This window comes from Schistocerca cancellata, unplaced genomic scaffold (genome assembly GCF_023864275.1).
Source record: "Schistocerca cancellata isolate TAMUIC-IGC-003103 unplaced genomic scaffold, iqSchCanc2.1 HiC_scaffold_830, whole genome shotgun sequence".
Classification (NCBI taxonomy): domain Eukaryota; kingdom Metazoa; phylum Arthropoda; class Insecta; order Orthoptera; family Acrididae; genus Schistocerca; species Schistocerca cancellata.
The window spans coordinates 96,703-111,673 of NW_026046841.1; the positions used below are offsets into that span (position 1 = coordinate 96,703).

General features: G+C 50.3%; 26 non-coding genes across 26 annotated transcripts; all 26 read left to right on the forward strand.

The window, feature by feature from the left end:
- The first annotated feature begins 220 nt into the window (after window positions 1–220).
- On the forward strand, window positions 221–292 carry Trnat-cgu (transfer RNA threonine (anticodon CGU)). The gene has a single exon. It is a non-coding gene; the product is annotated as a tRNA-Thr (tRNA).
- Window positions 293–625: 333 nt separating this feature from the next.
- Trnan-guu (transfer RNA asparagine (anticodon GUU)) lies at window positions 626–699 on the forward strand. Its single transcript has one exon. It is a non-coding gene; the product is annotated as a tRNA-Asn (tRNA).
- A 671-nt stretch (window positions 700–1,370) lies between these two features.
- Window positions 1,371–1,442, forward strand: Trnat-cgu (transfer RNA threonine (anticodon CGU)). The gene has a single exon. It is a non-coding gene; the product is annotated as a tRNA-Thr (tRNA).
- A 334-nt stretch (window positions 1,443–1,776) lies between these two features.
- Trnan-guu (transfer RNA asparagine (anticodon GUU)) lies at window positions 1,777–1,850 on the forward strand. Its single transcript has one exon. It is a non-coding gene; the product is annotated as a tRNA-Asn (tRNA).
- A 671-nt stretch (window positions 1,851–2,521) lies between these two features.
- Trnat-cgu (transfer RNA threonine (anticodon CGU)) lies at window positions 2,522–2,593 on the forward strand. Its single transcript has one exon. It is a non-coding gene; the product is annotated as a tRNA-Thr (tRNA).
- A 333-nt stretch (window positions 2,594–2,926) lies between these two features.
- Window positions 2,927–3,000, forward strand: Trnan-guu (transfer RNA asparagine (anticodon GUU)). Its single transcript has one exon. It is a non-coding gene; the product is annotated as a tRNA-Asn (tRNA).
- A 671-nt stretch (window positions 3,001–3,671) lies between these two features.
- Window positions 3,672–3,743, forward strand: Trnat-cgu (transfer RNA threonine (anticodon CGU)). Its single transcript has one exon. It is a non-coding gene; the product is annotated as a tRNA-Thr (tRNA).
- A 334-nt stretch (window positions 3,744–4,077) lies between these two features.
- Window positions 4,078–4,151, forward strand: Trnan-guu (transfer RNA asparagine (anticodon GUU)). Its single transcript has one exon. It is a non-coding gene; the product is annotated as a tRNA-Asn (tRNA).
- Window positions 4,152–4,822: 671 nt separating this feature from the next.
- Trnat-cgu (transfer RNA threonine (anticodon CGU)) lies at window positions 4,823–4,894 on the forward strand. Its single transcript has one exon. It is a non-coding gene; the product is annotated as a tRNA-Thr (tRNA).
- A 334-nt stretch (window positions 4,895–5,228) lies between these two features.
- Trnan-guu (transfer RNA asparagine (anticodon GUU)) lies at window positions 5,229–5,302 on the forward strand. Its single transcript has one exon. It is a non-coding gene; the product is annotated as a tRNA-Asn (tRNA).
- A 671-nt stretch (window positions 5,303–5,973) lies between these two features.
- On the forward strand, window positions 5,974–6,045 carry Trnat-cgu (transfer RNA threonine (anticodon CGU)). Its single transcript has one exon. It is a non-coding gene; the product is annotated as a tRNA-Thr (tRNA).
- Window positions 6,046–6,379: 334 nt separating this feature from the next.
- On the forward strand, window positions 6,380–6,453 carry Trnan-guu (transfer RNA asparagine (anticodon GUU)). The gene has a single exon. It is a non-coding gene; the product is annotated as a tRNA-Asn (tRNA).
- Window positions 6,454–7,294: 841 nt separating this feature from the next.
- On the forward strand, window positions 7,295–7,366 carry Trnat-cgu (transfer RNA threonine (anticodon CGU)). The gene has a single exon. It is a non-coding gene; the product is annotated as a tRNA-Thr (tRNA).
- A 333-nt stretch (window positions 7,367–7,699) lies between these two features.
- On the forward strand, window positions 7,700–7,773 carry Trnan-guu (transfer RNA asparagine (anticodon GUU)). The gene has a single exon. It is a non-coding gene; the product is annotated as a tRNA-Asn (tRNA).
- Window positions 7,774–8,444: 671 nt separating this feature from the next.
- Trnat-cgu (transfer RNA threonine (anticodon CGU)) lies at window positions 8,445–8,516 on the forward strand. Its single transcript has one exon. It is a non-coding gene; the product is annotated as a tRNA-Thr (tRNA).
- A 333-nt stretch (window positions 8,517–8,849) lies between these two features.
- Window positions 8,850–8,923, forward strand: Trnan-guu (transfer RNA asparagine (anticodon GUU)). Its single transcript has one exon. It is a non-coding gene; the product is annotated as a tRNA-Asn (tRNA).
- Window positions 8,924–9,594: 671 nt separating this feature from the next.
- Trnat-cgu (transfer RNA threonine (anticodon CGU)) lies at window positions 9,595–9,666 on the forward strand. The gene has a single exon. It is a non-coding gene; the product is annotated as a tRNA-Thr (tRNA).
- A 334-nt stretch (window positions 9,667–10,000) lies between these two features.
- On the forward strand, window positions 10,001–10,074 carry Trnan-guu (transfer RNA asparagine (anticodon GUU)). Its single transcript has one exon. It is a non-coding gene; the product is annotated as a tRNA-Asn (tRNA).
- Window positions 10,075–10,745: 671 nt separating this feature from the next.
- Trnat-cgu (transfer RNA threonine (anticodon CGU)) lies at window positions 10,746–10,817 on the forward strand. Its single transcript has one exon. It is a non-coding gene; the product is annotated as a tRNA-Thr (tRNA).
- A 334-nt stretch (window positions 10,818–11,151) lies between these two features.
- Window positions 11,152–11,225, forward strand: Trnan-guu (transfer RNA asparagine (anticodon GUU)). Its single transcript has one exon. It is a non-coding gene; the product is annotated as a tRNA-Asn (tRNA).
- An 841-nt stretch (window positions 11,226–12,066) lies between these two features.
- On the forward strand, window positions 12,067–12,138 carry Trnat-cgu (transfer RNA threonine (anticodon CGU)). Its single transcript has one exon. It is a non-coding gene; the product is annotated as a tRNA-Thr (tRNA).
- Window positions 12,139–12,471: 333 nt separating this feature from the next.
- On the forward strand, window positions 12,472–12,545 carry Trnan-guu (transfer RNA asparagine (anticodon GUU)). Its single transcript has one exon. It is a non-coding gene; the product is annotated as a tRNA-Asn (tRNA).
- A 671-nt stretch (window positions 12,546–13,216) lies between these two features.
- On the forward strand, window positions 13,217–13,288 carry Trnat-cgu (transfer RNA threonine (anticodon CGU)). The gene has a single exon. It is a non-coding gene; the product is annotated as a tRNA-Thr (tRNA).
- Window positions 13,289–13,621: 333 nt separating this feature from the next.
- Window positions 13,622–13,695, forward strand: Trnan-guu (transfer RNA asparagine (anticodon GUU)). Its single transcript has one exon. It is a non-coding gene; the product is annotated as a tRNA-Asn (tRNA).
- Window positions 13,696–14,366: 671 nt separating this feature from the next.
- Window positions 14,367–14,438, forward strand: Trnat-cgu (transfer RNA threonine (anticodon CGU)). The gene has a single exon. It is a non-coding gene; the product is annotated as a tRNA-Thr (tRNA).
- A 333-nt stretch (window positions 14,439–14,771) lies between these two features.
- On the forward strand, window positions 14,772–14,845 carry Trnan-guu (transfer RNA asparagine (anticodon GUU)). The gene has a single exon. It is a non-coding gene; the product is annotated as a tRNA-Asn (tRNA).
- The last annotated feature ends 126 nt before the right edge of the window (window positions 14,846–14,971 follow it).

The window sequence follows — 14,971 nt, forward strand, 5'->3', positions numbered from 1 at the left end:
ACAAGCTGTGCACTAGGTCAAGTTTTGCGCAGACCGCAAACCTTTGGTGGCTTGACGCTCGTCGTCGATCGTAAGGGTGAAACAGTGAAGAGAGTTGGAAAACGGTAAGGTGGACACCTCCAGCAGCATCTGTGTGTCAAATCCCATATCTGGTCGAGGGCCGTAAGATTCAGTATGATGACGTGACAAGTCGGGAGTAGCTCACGAACGCAAAGCTGCGGCCTTCTTAGCTCAGTGGTAGAGCACTGGTCTCGTAAACCAGGGGTCGTGAGTTCGACCCTCACAGAAGGCATTCATTTTTTTAACTTTGCTGCTGAGAGCAGAGCTAGCTCGAGCAGCATCTAACAGATGGCAGTGCACTGAATGAAGGGGAAGTTCTACAACCGATAAAGAGTGCTCTACTTGCATCAGAGGTTTACTCGATGTGTAGGCGGAACACTGTTTTGTATGCATTTTGTAGTATAATGTCATGCTTGGCGATGTCATTCGTTTATGAGCCCCACTACAGTGTGCATGCACGTTATCCATGTGAAGAGGCGTAAGCAGATACTACCATTCTGCGAGGTGCCTGCGAAAAGTACACGAGTTGCATTGATGAAGAGAGCAGAAGTGTCCGAAAGTTAAGGCCTCCGTGGCGCAATCGGCTAGCGCGTTCGGCTGTTAACCGAAAGGTTGGTGGTTCGAGCCCACCCGGGGGCGAAATCGTTTTAATCGCCACCGAGGTGAGGACGTATGTCCACTTTGATAGAGATACACAGCTAGTGTGACAATTTGGCTGTGTTTGAATGATGCCACCCAGCCTTATACACATTCAGCCACGTGACAGTGGAGGTAAAAACATGGCCCTATGCGGACGTTCTACCGTTTTCCTATTAATTCGGCATGTGTGACACTGCAGTAGAGCGACGACCACTACAAAAGATGTATTATTTACATTTCATTTCGGCGTATACACCGCGAGTGCCATATGACAGGGCCTCTCTCTCGATGTCGATCTGCATTTGGCGTCTCTTAAGTGTCGGTCTGCAGTAGGCCGCTGTTGGCCGAGCGGCGTGCAGTCGCCTTACATGAAGCCCCCAGTGCCACTGTGGACGATGTAGCCAGAGAGAGGAGTCGAAAGGCGCGTTTCACAGTAGAGCCACGCTATCCCACAAGCTGTGCACTAGGTCAAGTTTTGCGCAGACCGCAAACCTTTGGTGGCTTGACGCTCGTCGTCGATCGTAAGGGTGAAACAGTGAAGAGAGTTGGAAAACGGTAAGGTGGACACCTCCAGCAGCATCTGTGTGTCAAATCCGATATCTGGTCGAGGGCTGTAAGATTCAGTATGATGACGTGACAATTCGGGAGTAGCTCACGAACGCAAAGCTGCGGCCTTCTTAGCTCAGTGGTAGAGCACTGGTCTCGTAAACCAGGGGTCGTGAGTTCGACCCTCACAGAAGGCATTCATTTTTTTTAACTTTGCTGCTGAGAGCAGAGCTAGCTCGAGCAGCATCTAACAGATGGCAGTGCACTGAATGAAGGGGAAGTTCTACAACCGATAAAGAGTGCTCTACTTGCATCAGAGGTTTACTGGATGTGTAGGCGGAACACTGTTTTGTATGCATTTTGTAGTATAATGTCATGCTTGGCGATGTCATTCGTTTATGAGCCCCACTACAGTGTGCATGCACGTTATCCATGTGAAGAGGCGTAAGCAGATACTACCATTCTGCGAGGTGCCTTCGAAAAGTACACGAGTTGCATTGATGAAGAGAGCAGAAGTGACCGAAAGTTAAGGCCTCCGTGGCGCAATCGGCTAGCGCGTTCGGCTGTTAACCGAAAGGTTGGTGGTTCGAGCCCACCCGGGGGCGAAATCGTTTTAATCGCCACCGAGGTGAGGACGTATGTCCACTTTGATAGAGATACACAGCTAGTGTGACAATTTGGCTGTGTTTGAATGATGCCACCCAGCCTTATACACATTCAGCCACGTGACAGTGGAGGTAAAAACATGGCCCTATGCGGACGTTCTACCGTTTTCCTATTAATTCGGCATGTGTGACACTGCAGTAGAGCGACGACCACTACAAAAGATGTATTATTTACATTTCATTTCGGCGTATACACCGCGAGTGCCATATGACAGGGCCTCTCTCTCGATGTCGATCTGCATTTGGCGTCTCTTAAGTGTCGGTCTGCAGTAGGCCGCTGTTGGCCGAGCGGCGTGCAGTCGCCTTACATGAAGCCCCCAGTGCCACTGTGGACGATGTAGCCAGAGAGAGGAGTCGAAAGGCGCGTTTCACAGTAGAGCCACGCTATCCCACAAGCTGTGCACTAGGTCAAGTTTTGCGCAGACCGCAAACCTTTGGTGGCTTGACGCTCGTCGTCGATCGTAAGGGTGAAACAGTGAAGAGAGTTGGAAAACGGTAAGGTGGACACCTCCAGCAGCATCTGTGTGTCAAATCCGATATCTGGTCGAGGGCTGTAAGATTCAGTATGATGACGTGACAAGTCGGGAGTAGCTCACGAACGCAAAGCTGCGGCCTTCTTAGCTCAGTGGTAGAGCACTGGTCTCGTAAACCAGGGGTCGTGAGTTCGACCCTCACAGAAGGCATTCATTTTTTTAACTTTGCTGCTGAGAGCAGAGCTAGCTCGAGCAGCATCTAACAGATGGCAGTGCACTGAATGAAGGGGAAGTTCGACAACCGATAAAGAGTGCTCTACTTGCATCAGAGGTTTACTGGATGTGTAGGCGGAACACTGTTTTGTATGCATTTTGTAGTATAATGTCATGCTTGGCGATGTCATTCGTTTATGAGCCCCACTACAGTGTGCATGCACGTTATCCATGTGAAGAGGCGTAAGCAGATACTACCATTCTGCGAGGTGCCTGCGAAAAGTACACGAGTTGCATTGATGAAGAGAGCAGAAGTGACCGAAAGTTAAGACCTCCGTGGCGCAATCGGCTAGCGCGTTCGGCTGTTAACCGAAAGGTTGGTGGTTCGAGCCCACCCGGGGGCGAAATCGTTTTAATCGCCACCGAGGTGAGGACGGATGTCCACTTTGATAGAGATACACAGCTAGTGTGACAATTTGGCTGTGTTTGAATGATGCCACCCAGCCTTATACACATTCAGCCACGTGACAGTGGAGGTAAAAACATGGCCCTATGCGGACGTTCTACAGTTTTCCTATTAATTCGGCATGTGTGACACTGCAGTAGAGCGACGACCACTACAAAAGATGTATTATTTACATTTCATTTCGGCGTATACACCGCGAGTGCCATATGACAGGGCCTCTCTCTCGATGTCGATCTGCATTTGGCGTCTCTTAAGTGTCGGTCTGCAGTAGGCCGCTGTTGGCCGAGCGGCGTGCAGTCGCCTTACATGAAGCCCCCAGTGCCACTGTGGACGATGTAGCCAGAGAGAGGAGTCGAAAGGCGCGTTTCACAGTAGAGCCACGCTATCCCACAAGCTGTGCACTAGGTCAAGTTTTGCGCAGACCGCAAACCTTTGGTGGCTTGACGCTCGTCGTCGATCGTAAGGGTGAAACAGTGAAGAGAGTTGGAAAACGGTAAGGTGGACACCTCCAGCAGCATCTGTGTGTCAAATCCGATATCTGGTCGAGGGCCGTAAGATTCAGTATGATGACGTGACAAGTCGGGAGTAGCTCACGAACGCAAAGCTGCGGCCTTCTTAGCTCAGTGGTAGAGCACTGGTCTCGTAAACCAGGGGTCGTGAGTTCGACCCTCACAGAAGGCATTCAATTTTTTTAACTTTGCTGCTGAGAGCAGAGCTAGCTCGAGCAGCATCTAACAGATGGCAGTGCACTGAATGAAGGGGAAGTTCTACAACCGATAAAGAGTGCTCTACTTGCATCAGAGGTTTACTGGATGTGTAGGCGGAACACTGTTTTGTATGCATTTTGTAGTATAATGTCATGCTTGGCGATGTCATTCGTTTATGAGCCCCACTACAGTGTGCATGCACGTTATCCATGTGAAGAGGCGTAAGCAGATACTACCATTCTGCGAGGTGCCTGCGAAAAGTACACGAGTTGCATTGATGAAGAGAGCAGAAGTGACCGAAAGTTAAGGCCTCCGTGGCGCAATCGGCTAGCGCGTTCGGCTGTTAACCGAAAGGTTGGTGGTTCGAGCCCACCCGGGGGCGAAATCGTTTTAATCGCCACCGAGGTGAGGACGTATGTCCACTTTGATAGAGATACACAGCTAGTGTGACAATTTGGCTGTGTTTGAATGATGCCACCCAGCCTTATACACATTCAGCCACGTGACAGTGGAGGTAAAAACATGGCCCTATGCGGACGTTCTACCGTTTTCCTATTAATTCGGCATGTGTGACACTGCAGTAGAGCGACGACCACTACAAAAGATGTATTATTTACATTTCATTTCGGCGTATACACCGCGAGTGCCATATGACAGGGCCTCTCTCTCGATGTCGATCTGCATTTGGCGTCTCTTAAGTGTCGGTCTGCAGTAGGCCGCTGTTGGCCGAGCGGCGTGCAGTCGCCTTACATGAAGCCCCCAGTGCCACTGTGGACGATGTAGCCAGAGAGAGGAGTCGACAGGCGCGTTTCACAGTAGAGCCACGCTATCCCACAAGCTGTGCACTAGGTCAAGTTTTGCGCAGACCGCAAACCTTTGGTGGCTTGACGCTCGTCGTCGATCGTAAGGGTGAAACAGTGAAGAGAGTTGGAAAACGGTAAGGTGGACACCTCCAGCAGCATCTGTGTGTCAAATCCGATATCTGGTCGAGGGCCGTAAGATTCAGTATGATGACGTGACAAGTCGGGAGTAGCTCACGAACGCAAAGCTGCGGCCTTCTTAGCTCAGTGGTAGAGCACTGGTCTCGTAAACCAGGGGTCGTGAGTTCGACCCTCACAGAAGGCATTCAATTTTTTTAACTTTGCTGCTGAGAGCAGAGCTAGCTCGAGCAGCATCTAACAGATGGCAGTGCACTGAATGAAGGGGAAGTTCTACAACCGATAAAGAGTGCTCTACTTGCATCAGAGGTTTACTGGATGTGTAGGCGGAACACTGTTTTGTATGCATTTTGTAGTATAATGTCATGCTTGGCGATGTCATTCGTTTATGAGCCCCACTACAGTGTGCATGCACGTTATCCATGTGAAGAGGCGTAAGCAGATACTACCATTCTGCGAGGTGCCTGCGAAAAGTACACGAGTTGCATTGATGAAGAGAGCAGAAGTGACCGAAAGTTAAGGCCTCCGTGGCGCAATCGGCTAGCGCGTTCGGCTGTTAACCGAAAGGTTGGTGGTTCGAGCCCACCCAGGGGCGAAATCGTTTTAATCGCCACCGAGGTGAGGACGGATGTCCACTTTGATAGAGATACACAGCTAGTGTGACAATTTGGCTGTGTTTGAATGATGCCACCCAGCCTTATACACATTCAGCCACGTGACAGTGGAGGTAAAAACATGGCCCTATGCGGACGTTCTACCGTTTTCCTATTAATTCGGCATGTGTGACACTGCAGTAGAGCGACGACCACTACAAAAGATGTATTATTTACATTTCATTTCGGCGTATACACCGCGAGTGCCATATGACAGGGCCTCTCTCTCGATGTCGATCTGCATTTGGCGTCTCTTAAGTGTCGGTCTGCAGTAGGCCGCTGTTGGCCGAGCGGCGTGCAGTCGCCTTACATGAAGCCCCCAGTGCCACTGTGGACGATGTAGCCAGAGAGAGGAGTCGAAAGGCGCGTTTCACAGTAGAGCCACGCTATCCCACAAGCTGTGCACTAGGTCAAGTTTTGCGCAGACCGCAAACCTTTGGTGGCTTGACGCTCGTCGTCGATCGTAAGGGTGAAACAGTGAAGAGAGTTGGAAAACGGTAAGGTGGACACCTCCAGCAGCATCTGTGTGTCAAATCCGATATCTGGTCGAGGGCCGTAAGATTCAGTATGATGACGTGACAAGTCGGGAGTAGCTCACGAACGCAAAGCTGCGGCCTTCTTAGCTCAGTGGTAGAGCACTGGTCTCGTAAACCAGGGGTCGTGAGTTCGACCCTCACAGAAGGCATTCAATTTTTTTAACTTTGCTGCTGAGAGCAGAGCTAGCTCGAGCAGCATCTAACAGATGGCAGTGCACTGAATGAAGGGGAAGTTCTACAACCGATAAAGAGTGCTCTACTTGCATCAGAGGTTTACTGGATGTGTAGGCGGAACACTGTTTTGTATGCATTTTGTAGTATAATGTCATGCTTGGCGATGTCATTCGTTTATGAGCCCCACTACAGTGTGCATGCACGTTATCCATGTGAAGAGGCGTAAGCAGATACTACCATTCTGCGAGGTGCCTTCGAAAAGTACACGAGTTGCATTGATGAAGAGAGCAGAAGTGACCGAAAGTTAAGGCCTCCGTGGCGCAATCGGCTAGCGCGTTCGGCTGTTAACCGAAAGGTTGGTGGTTCGAGCCCACCCGGGGGCGAAATCGTTTTAATCGCCACCGAGGTGAGGACGTATGTCCACTTTGATAGAGATACACAGCTAGTGTGACAATTTGGCTGTGTTTGAATGATGCCACCCAGCCTTATACACATTCAGCCACGTGACAGTGGAGGTAAAAACATGGCCCTATGCGGACGTTCTACCGTTTTCCTATTAATTCGGCATGTGTGACACTGCAGTAGAGCGACGACCACTACAAAAGATGTATTATTTACATTTCATTTCGGCGTATACACCGCGAGTGCCATATGACAGGGCCTCTCTCTCGATGTCGATCTGCATTTGGCGTCTCTTAAGTGTCGGTCTGCAGTAGGCCGTTCCTATTAATTCGGCATGTGTGACACTGCAGTAGAGCGACGACCACTACAAAAGATGTATTATTTACATTTCATTTCGGCGTATACACCGCGAGTGCCATATGACAGGGCCTCTCTCTCGATGTCGATCTGCATTTGGCGTCTCTTAAGTGTCGGTCTGCAGTAGGCCGCTGTTGGCCGAGCGGCGTGCAGTCGCCTTACATGAAGCCCCCAGTGCCACTGTGGACGATGTAGCCAGAGAGAGGAGTCGAAAGGCGCGTTTCACAGTAGAGCCACGCTATCCCACAAGCTGTGCACTAGGTCAAGTTTTGCGCAGACCGCAAACCTTTGGTGGCTTGACGCTCGTCGTCGATCGTAAGGGTGAAACAGTGAAGAGAGTTGGAAAACGGTAAGGTGGACACCTCCAGCAGCATCTGTGTGTCAAATCCGATATCTGGTCGAGGGCTGTAAGATTCAGTATGATGACGTGACAAGTCAGGAGTAGCTCACGAACGCAAAGCTGCGGCCTTCTTAGCTCAGTGGTAGAGCACTGGTCTCGTAAACCAGGGGTCGTGAGTTCGACCCTCACAGAAGGCATTCATTTTTTTAACTTTGCTGCTGAGAGCAGAGCTAGCTCGAGCAGCATCTAACAGATGGCAGTGCACTGAATGAAGGGGAAGTTCTACAACCGATAAAGAGTGCTCTACTTGCATCAGAGGTTTACTGGATGTGTAGGCGGAACACTGTTTTGTATGCATTTTGTAGTATAATGTCATGCTTGGCGATGTCATTCGTTTATGAGCCCCACTACAGTGTGCATGCACGTTATCCATGTGAAGAGGCGTAAGCAGATACTACCATTCTGCGAGGTGCCTGCGAAAAGTACACGAGTTGCATTGATGAAGAGAGCAGAAGTGACCGAAAGTTAAGGCCTCCGTGGCGCAATCGGCTAGCGCGTTCGGCTGTTAACCGAAAGGTTGGTGGTTCGAGCCCACCCGGGGGCGAAATCGTTTTAATCGCCACCGAGGTGAGGACGTATGTCCACTTTGATAGAGATACACAGCTAGTGTGACAATTTGGCTGTGTTTGAATGATGCCACCCAGCCTTATACACATTCAGCCACGTGACAGTGGAGGTAAAAACATGGCCCTATGCGGACGTTCTACCGTTTTCCTATTAATTCGGCATGTGTGACACTGCAGTAGAGCGACGACCACTACAAAAGATGTATTATTTACATTTCATTTCGGCGTATACACCGCGAGTGCCATATGACAGGGCCTCTCTCTCGATGTCGATCTGCATTTGGCGTCTCTTAAGTGTCGGTCTGCAGTAGGCCGCTGTTGGCCGAGCGGCGTGCAGTCGCCTTACATGAAGCCCCCAGTGCCACTGTGGACGATGTAGCCAGAGAGAGGAGTCGAAAGGCGCGTTTCACAGTAGAGCCACGCTATCCCACAAGCTGTGCACTAGGTCAAGTTTTGCGCAGACCGCAAACCTTTGGTGGCTTGACGCTCGTCGTCGATCGTAAGGGTGAAACAGTGAAGAGAGTTGGAAAACGGTAAGGTGGACACCTCCAGCAGCATCTGTGTGTCAAATCCGATATCTGGTCGAGGGCTGTAAGATTCAGTATGATGACGTGACAAGTCGGGAGTAGCTCACGAACGCAAAGCTGCGGCCTTCTTAGCTCAGTGGTAGAGCACTGGTCTCGTAAACCAGGGGTCGTGAGTTCGACCCTCACAGAAGGCATTCATTTTTTTAACTTTGCTGCTGAGAGCAGAGCTAGCTCGAGCAGCATCTAACAGATGGCAGTGCACTGAATGAAGGGGAAGTTCGACAACCGATAAAGAGTGCTCTACTTGCATCAGAGGTTTACTGGATGTGTAGGCGGAACACTGTTTTGTATGCATTTTGTAGTATAATGTCATGCTTGGCGATGTCATTCGTTTATGAGCCCCACTACAGTGTGCATGCACGTTATCCATGTGAAGAGGCGTAAGCAGATACTACCATTCTGCGAGGTGCCTGCGAAAAGTACACGAGTTGCATTGATGAAGAGAGCAGAAGTGACCGAAAGTTAAGACCTCCGTGGCGCAATCGGCTAGCGCGTTCGGCTGTTAACCGAAAGGTTGGTGGTTCGAGCCCACCCGGGGGCGAAATCGTTTTAATCGCCACCGAGGTGAGGACGGATGTCCACTTTGATAGAGATACACAGCTAGTGTGACAATTTGGCTGTGTTTGAATGATGCCACCCAGCCTTATACACATTCAGCCACGTGACAGTGGAGGTAAAAACATGGCCCTATGCGGACGTTCTACAGTTTTCCTATTAATTCGGCATGTGTGACACTGCAGTAGAGCGACGACCACTACAAAAGATGTATTATTTACATTTCATTTCGGCGTATACACCGCGAGTGCCATATGACAGGGCCTCTCTCTCGATGTCGATCTGCATTTGGCGTCTCTTAAGTGTCGGTCTGCAGTAGGCCGCTGTTGGCCGAGCGGCGTGCAGTCGCCTTACATGAAGCCCCCAGTGCCACTGTGGACGATGTAGCCAGAGAGAGGAGTCGAAAGGCGCGTTTCACAGTAGAGCCACGCTATCCCACAAGCTGTGCACTAGGTCAAGTTTTGCGCAGACCGCAAACCTTTGGTGGCTTGACGCTCGTCGTCGATCGTAAGGGTGAAACAGTGAAGAGAGTTGGAAAACGGTAAGGTGGACACCTCCAGCAGCATCTGTGTGTCAAATCCGATATCTGGTCGAGGGCCGTAAGATTCAGTATGATGACGTGACAAGTCGGGAGTAGCTCACGAACGCAAAGCTGCGGCCTTCTTAGCTCAGTGGTAGAGCACTGGTCTCGTAAACCAGGGGTCGTGAGTTCGACCCTCACAGAAGGCATTCAATTTTTTTAACTTTGCTGCTGAGAGCAGAGCTAGCTCGAGCAGCATCTAACAGATGGCAGTGCACTGAATGAAGGGGAAGTTCTACAACCGATAAAGAGTGCTCTACTTGCATCAGAGGTTTACTGGATGTGTAGGCGGAACACTGTTTTGTATGCATTTTGTAGTATAATGTCATGCTTGGCGATGTCATTCGTTTATGAGCCCCACTACAGTGTGCATGCACGTTATCCATGTGAAGAGGCGTAAGCAGATACTACCATTCTGCGAGGTGCCTGCGAAAAGTACACGAGTTGCATTGATGAAGAGAGCAGAAGTGACCGAAAGTTAAGGCCTCCGTGGCGCAATCGGCTAGCGCGTTCGGCTGTTAACCGAAAGGTTGGTGGTTCGAGCCCACCCGGGGGCGAAATCGTTTTAATCGCCACCGAGGTGAGGACGTATGTCCACTTTGATAGAGATACACAGCTAGTGTGACAATTTGGCTGTGTTTGAATGATGCCACCCAGCCTTATACACATTCAGCCACGTGACAGTGGAGGTAAAAACATGGCCCTATGCGGACGTTCTACCGTTTTCCTATTAATTCGGCATGTGTGACACTGCAGTAGAGCGACGACCACTACAAAAGATGTATTATTTACATTTCATTTCGGCGTATACACCGCGAGTGCCATATGACAGGGCCTCTCTCTCGATGTCGATCTGCATTTGGCGTCTCTTAAGTGTCGGTCTGCAGTAGGCCGCTGTTGGCCGAGCGGCGTGCAGTCGCCTTACATGAAGCCCCCAGTGCCACTGTGGACGATGTAGCCAGAGAGAGGAGTCGAAAGGCGCGTTTCACAGTAGAGCCACGCTATCCCACAAGCTGTGCACTAGGTCAAGTTTTGCGCAGACCGCAAACCTTTGGTGGCTTGACGCTCGTCGTCGATCGTAAGGGTGAAACAGTGAAGAGAGTTGGAAAACGGTAAGGTGGACACCTCCAGCAGCATCTGTGTGTCAAATCCGATATCTGGTCGAGGGCCGTAAGATTCAGTATGATGACGTGACAAGTCGGGAGTAGCTCACGAACGCAAAGCTGCGGCCTTCTTAGCTCAGTGGTAGAGCACTGGTCTCGTAAACCAGGGGTCGTGAGTTCGACCCTCACAGAAGGCATTCAATTTTTTTAACTTTGCTGCTGAGAGCAGAGCTAGCTCGAGCAGCATCTAACAGATGGCAGTGCACTGAATGAAGGGGAAGTTCTACAACCGATAAAGAGTGCTCTACTTGCATCAGAGGTTTACTGGATGTGTAGGCGGAACACTGTTTTGTATGCATTTTGTAGTATAATGTCATGCTTGGCGATGTCATTCGTTTATGAGCCCCACTACAGTGTGCATGCACGTTATCCATGTGAAGAGGCGTAAGCAGATACTACCATTCTGCGAGGTGCCTTCGAAAAGTACACGAGTTGCATTGATGAAGAGAGCAGAAGTGACCGAAAGTTAAGGCCTCCGTGGCGCAATCGGCTAGCGCGTTCGGCTGTTAACCGAAAGGTTGGTGGTTCGAGCCCACCCGGGGGCGAAATCGTTTTAATCGCCACCGAGGTGAGGACGTATGTCCACTTTGATAGAGATACACAGCTAGTGTGACAATTTGGCTGTGTTTGAATGATGCCACCCAGCCTTATACACATTCAGCCACGTGACAGTGGAGGTAAAAACATGGCCCTATGCGGACGTTCTACCGTTTTCCTATTAATTCGGCATGTGTGACACTGCAGTAGAGCGACGACCACTACAAAAGATGTATTATTTACATTTCATTTCGGCGTATACACCGCGAGTGCCATATGACAGGGCCTCTCTCTCGATGTCGATCTGCATTTGGCGTCTCTTAAGTGTCGGTCTGCAGTAGGCCGTTCCTATTAATTCGGCATGTGTGACACTGCAGTAGAGCGACGACCACTACAAAAGATGTATTATTTACATTTCATTTCGGCGTATACACCGCGAGTGCCATATGACAGGGCCTCTCTCTCGATGTCGATCTGCATTTGGCGTCTCTTAAGTGTCGGTCTGCAGTAGGCCGCTGTTGGCCGAGCGGCGTGCAGTCGCCTTACATGAAGCCCCCAGTGCCACTGTGGACGATGTAGCCAGAGAGAGGAGTCGAAAGGCGCGTTTCACAGTAGAGCCACGCTATCCCACAAGCTGTGCACTAGGTCAAGTTTTGCGCAGACCGCAAACCTTTGGTGGCTTGACGCTCGTCGTCGATCGTAAGGGTGAAACAGTGAAGAGAGTTGGAAAACGGTAAGGTGGACACCTCCAGCAGCATCTGTGTGTCAAATCCGATATCTGGTCGAGGGCTGTAAGATTCAGTATGATGACGTGACAAGTCAGGAGTAGCTCACGAACGCAAAGCTGCGGCCTTCTTAGCTCAGTGGTAGAGCACTGGTCTCGTAAACCAGGGGTCGTGAGTTCGACCCTCACAGAAGGCATTCATTTTTTTAACTTTGGTGCTGAGAGCAGAGCTAGCTCGAGCAGCATCTAACAGATGGCAGTGCACTGAATGAAGGGGAAGTTCTACAACCGATAAAGAGTGCTCTACTTGCATCAGAGGTTTACTGGATGTGTAGGCGGAACACTGTTTTGTATGCATTTTGTAGTATAATGTCATGCTTGGCGATGTCATTCGTTTATGAGCCCCACTACAGTGTGCATGCACGTTATCCATGTGAAGAGGCGTAAGCAGATACTACCATTCTGCGAGGTGCCTGCGAAAAGTACACGAGTTGCATTGATGAAGAGAGCAGAAGTGACCGAAAGTTAAGGCCTCCGTGGCGCAATCGGCTAGCGCGTTCGGCTGTTAACCGAAAGGTTGGTGGTTCGAGCCCACCCGGGGGCGAAATCGTTTTAATCGCCACCGAGGTGAGGACGTATGTCCACTTTGATAGAGATACACAGCTAGTGTGACAATTTGGCTGTGTTTGAATGATGCCACCCAGCCTTATACACATTCAGCCACGTGACAGTGGAGGTAAAAACATGGCCCTATGCGGACGTTCTACCGTTTTCCTATTAATTCGGCATGTGTGACACTGCAGTAGAGCGACGACCACTACAAAAGATGTATTATTTACATTTCATTTCGGCGTATACACCGCGAGTGCCATATGACAGGGCCTCTCTCTCGATGTCGATCTGCATTTGGCGTCTCTTAAGTGTCGGTCTGCAGTAGGCCGCTGTTGGCCGAGCGGCGTGCAGTCGCCTTACATGAAGCCCCCAGTGCCACTGTGGACGATGTAGCCAGAGAGAGGAGTCGAAAGGCGCGTTTCACAGTAGAGCCACGCTATCCCACAAGCTGTGCACTAGGTCAAGTTTTGCGCAGACCGCAAACCTTTGGTGGCTTGACGCTCGTCGTCGATCGTAAGGGTGAAACAGTGAAGAGAGTTGGAAAACGGTAAGGTGGACACCTCCAGCAGCATCTGTGTGTCAAATCCGATATCTGGTCGAGGGCTGTAAGATTCAGTATGATGACGTGACAAGTCGGGAGTAGCTCACGAACGCAAAGCTGCGGCCTTCTTAGCTCAGTGGTAGAGCACTGGTCTCGTAAACCAGGGGTCGTGAGTTCGACCCTCACAGAAGGCATTCATTTTTTTAACTTTGCTGCTGAGAGCAGAGCTAGCTCGAGCAGCATCTAACAGATGGCAGTGCACTGAATGAAGGGGAAGTTCGACAACCGATAAAGAGTGCTCTACTTGCATCAGAGGTTTACTGGATGTGTAGGCGGAACACTGTTTTGTATGCATTTTGTAGTATAATGTCATGCTTGGCGATGTCATTCGTTTATGAGCCCCACTACAGTGTGCATGCACGTTATCCATGTGAAGAGGCGTAAGCAGATACTACCATTCTGCGAGGTGCCTGCGAAAAGTACACGAGTTGCATTGATGAAGAGAGCAGAAGTGACCGAAAGTTAAGACCTCCGTGGCGCAATCGGCTAGCGCGTTCGGCTGTTAACCGAAAGGTTGGTGGTTCGAGCCCACCCGGGGGCGAAATCGTTTTAATCGCCACCGAGGTGAGGACGGATGTCCACTTTGATAGAGATACACAGCTAGTGTGACAATTTGGCTGTGTTTGAATGATGCCACCCAGCCTTATACACATTCAGCCACGTGACAGTGGAGGTAAAAACATGGCCCTATGCGGACGTTCTACAGTTTTCCTATTAATTCGGCATGTGTGACACTGCAGTAGAGCGACGACCACTACAAAAGATGTATTATTTACATTTCATTTCGGCGTATACACCGCGAGTGCCATATGACAGGGCCTCTCTCTCGATGTCGATCTGCATTTGGCGTCTCTTAAGTGTCGGTCTGCAGTAGGCCGCTGTTGGCCGAGCGGCGTGCAGTCGCCTTACATGAAGCCCCCAGTGCCACTGTGGACGATGTAGCCAGAGAGAGGAGTCGAAAGGCGCGTTTCACAGTAGAGCCACGCTATCCCACAAGCTGTGCACTAGGTCAAGTTTTGCGCAGACCGCAAACCTTTGGTGGCTTGACGCTCGTCGTCGATCGTAAGGGTGAAACAGTGAAGAGAGTTGGAAAACGGTAAGGTGGACACCTCCAGCAGCATCTGTGTGTCAAATCCGATATCTGGTCGAGGGCTGTAAGATTCAGTATGATGACGTGACAAGTCAGGAGTAGCTCACGAACGCAAAGCTGCGGCCTTCTTAGCTCAGTGGTAGAGCACTGGTCTCGTAAACCAGGGGTCGTGAGTTCGACCCTCACAGAAGGCATTCATTTTTTTAACTTTGGTGCTGAGAGCAGAGCTAGCTCGAGCAGCATCTAACAGATGGCAGTGCACTGAATGAAGGGGAAGTTCTACAACCGATAAAGAGTGCTCTACTTGCATCAGAGGTTTACTGGATGTGTAGGCGGAACACTGTTTTGTATGCATTTTGTAGTATAATGTCATGCTTGGCGATGTCATTCGTTTATGAGCCCCACTACAGTGTGCATGCACGTTATCCATGTGAAGAGGCGTAAGCAGATACTACCATTCTGCGAGGTGCCTGCGAAAAGTACACGAGTTGCATTGATGAAGAGAGCAGAAGTGACCGAAAGTTAAGGCCTCCGTGGCGCAATCGGCTAGCGCGTTCGGCTGTTAACCGAAAGGTTGGTGGTTCGAGCCCACCCGGGGGCGAAATCGTTTTAATCGCCACCGAGGTGAGGACGTATGTCCACTTTGATAGAGATACACAGCTAGTGTGACAATTTGGCTGTGTTTGAATGATGCCACCCAGCCTTATACACATTCAGCCACGTGACA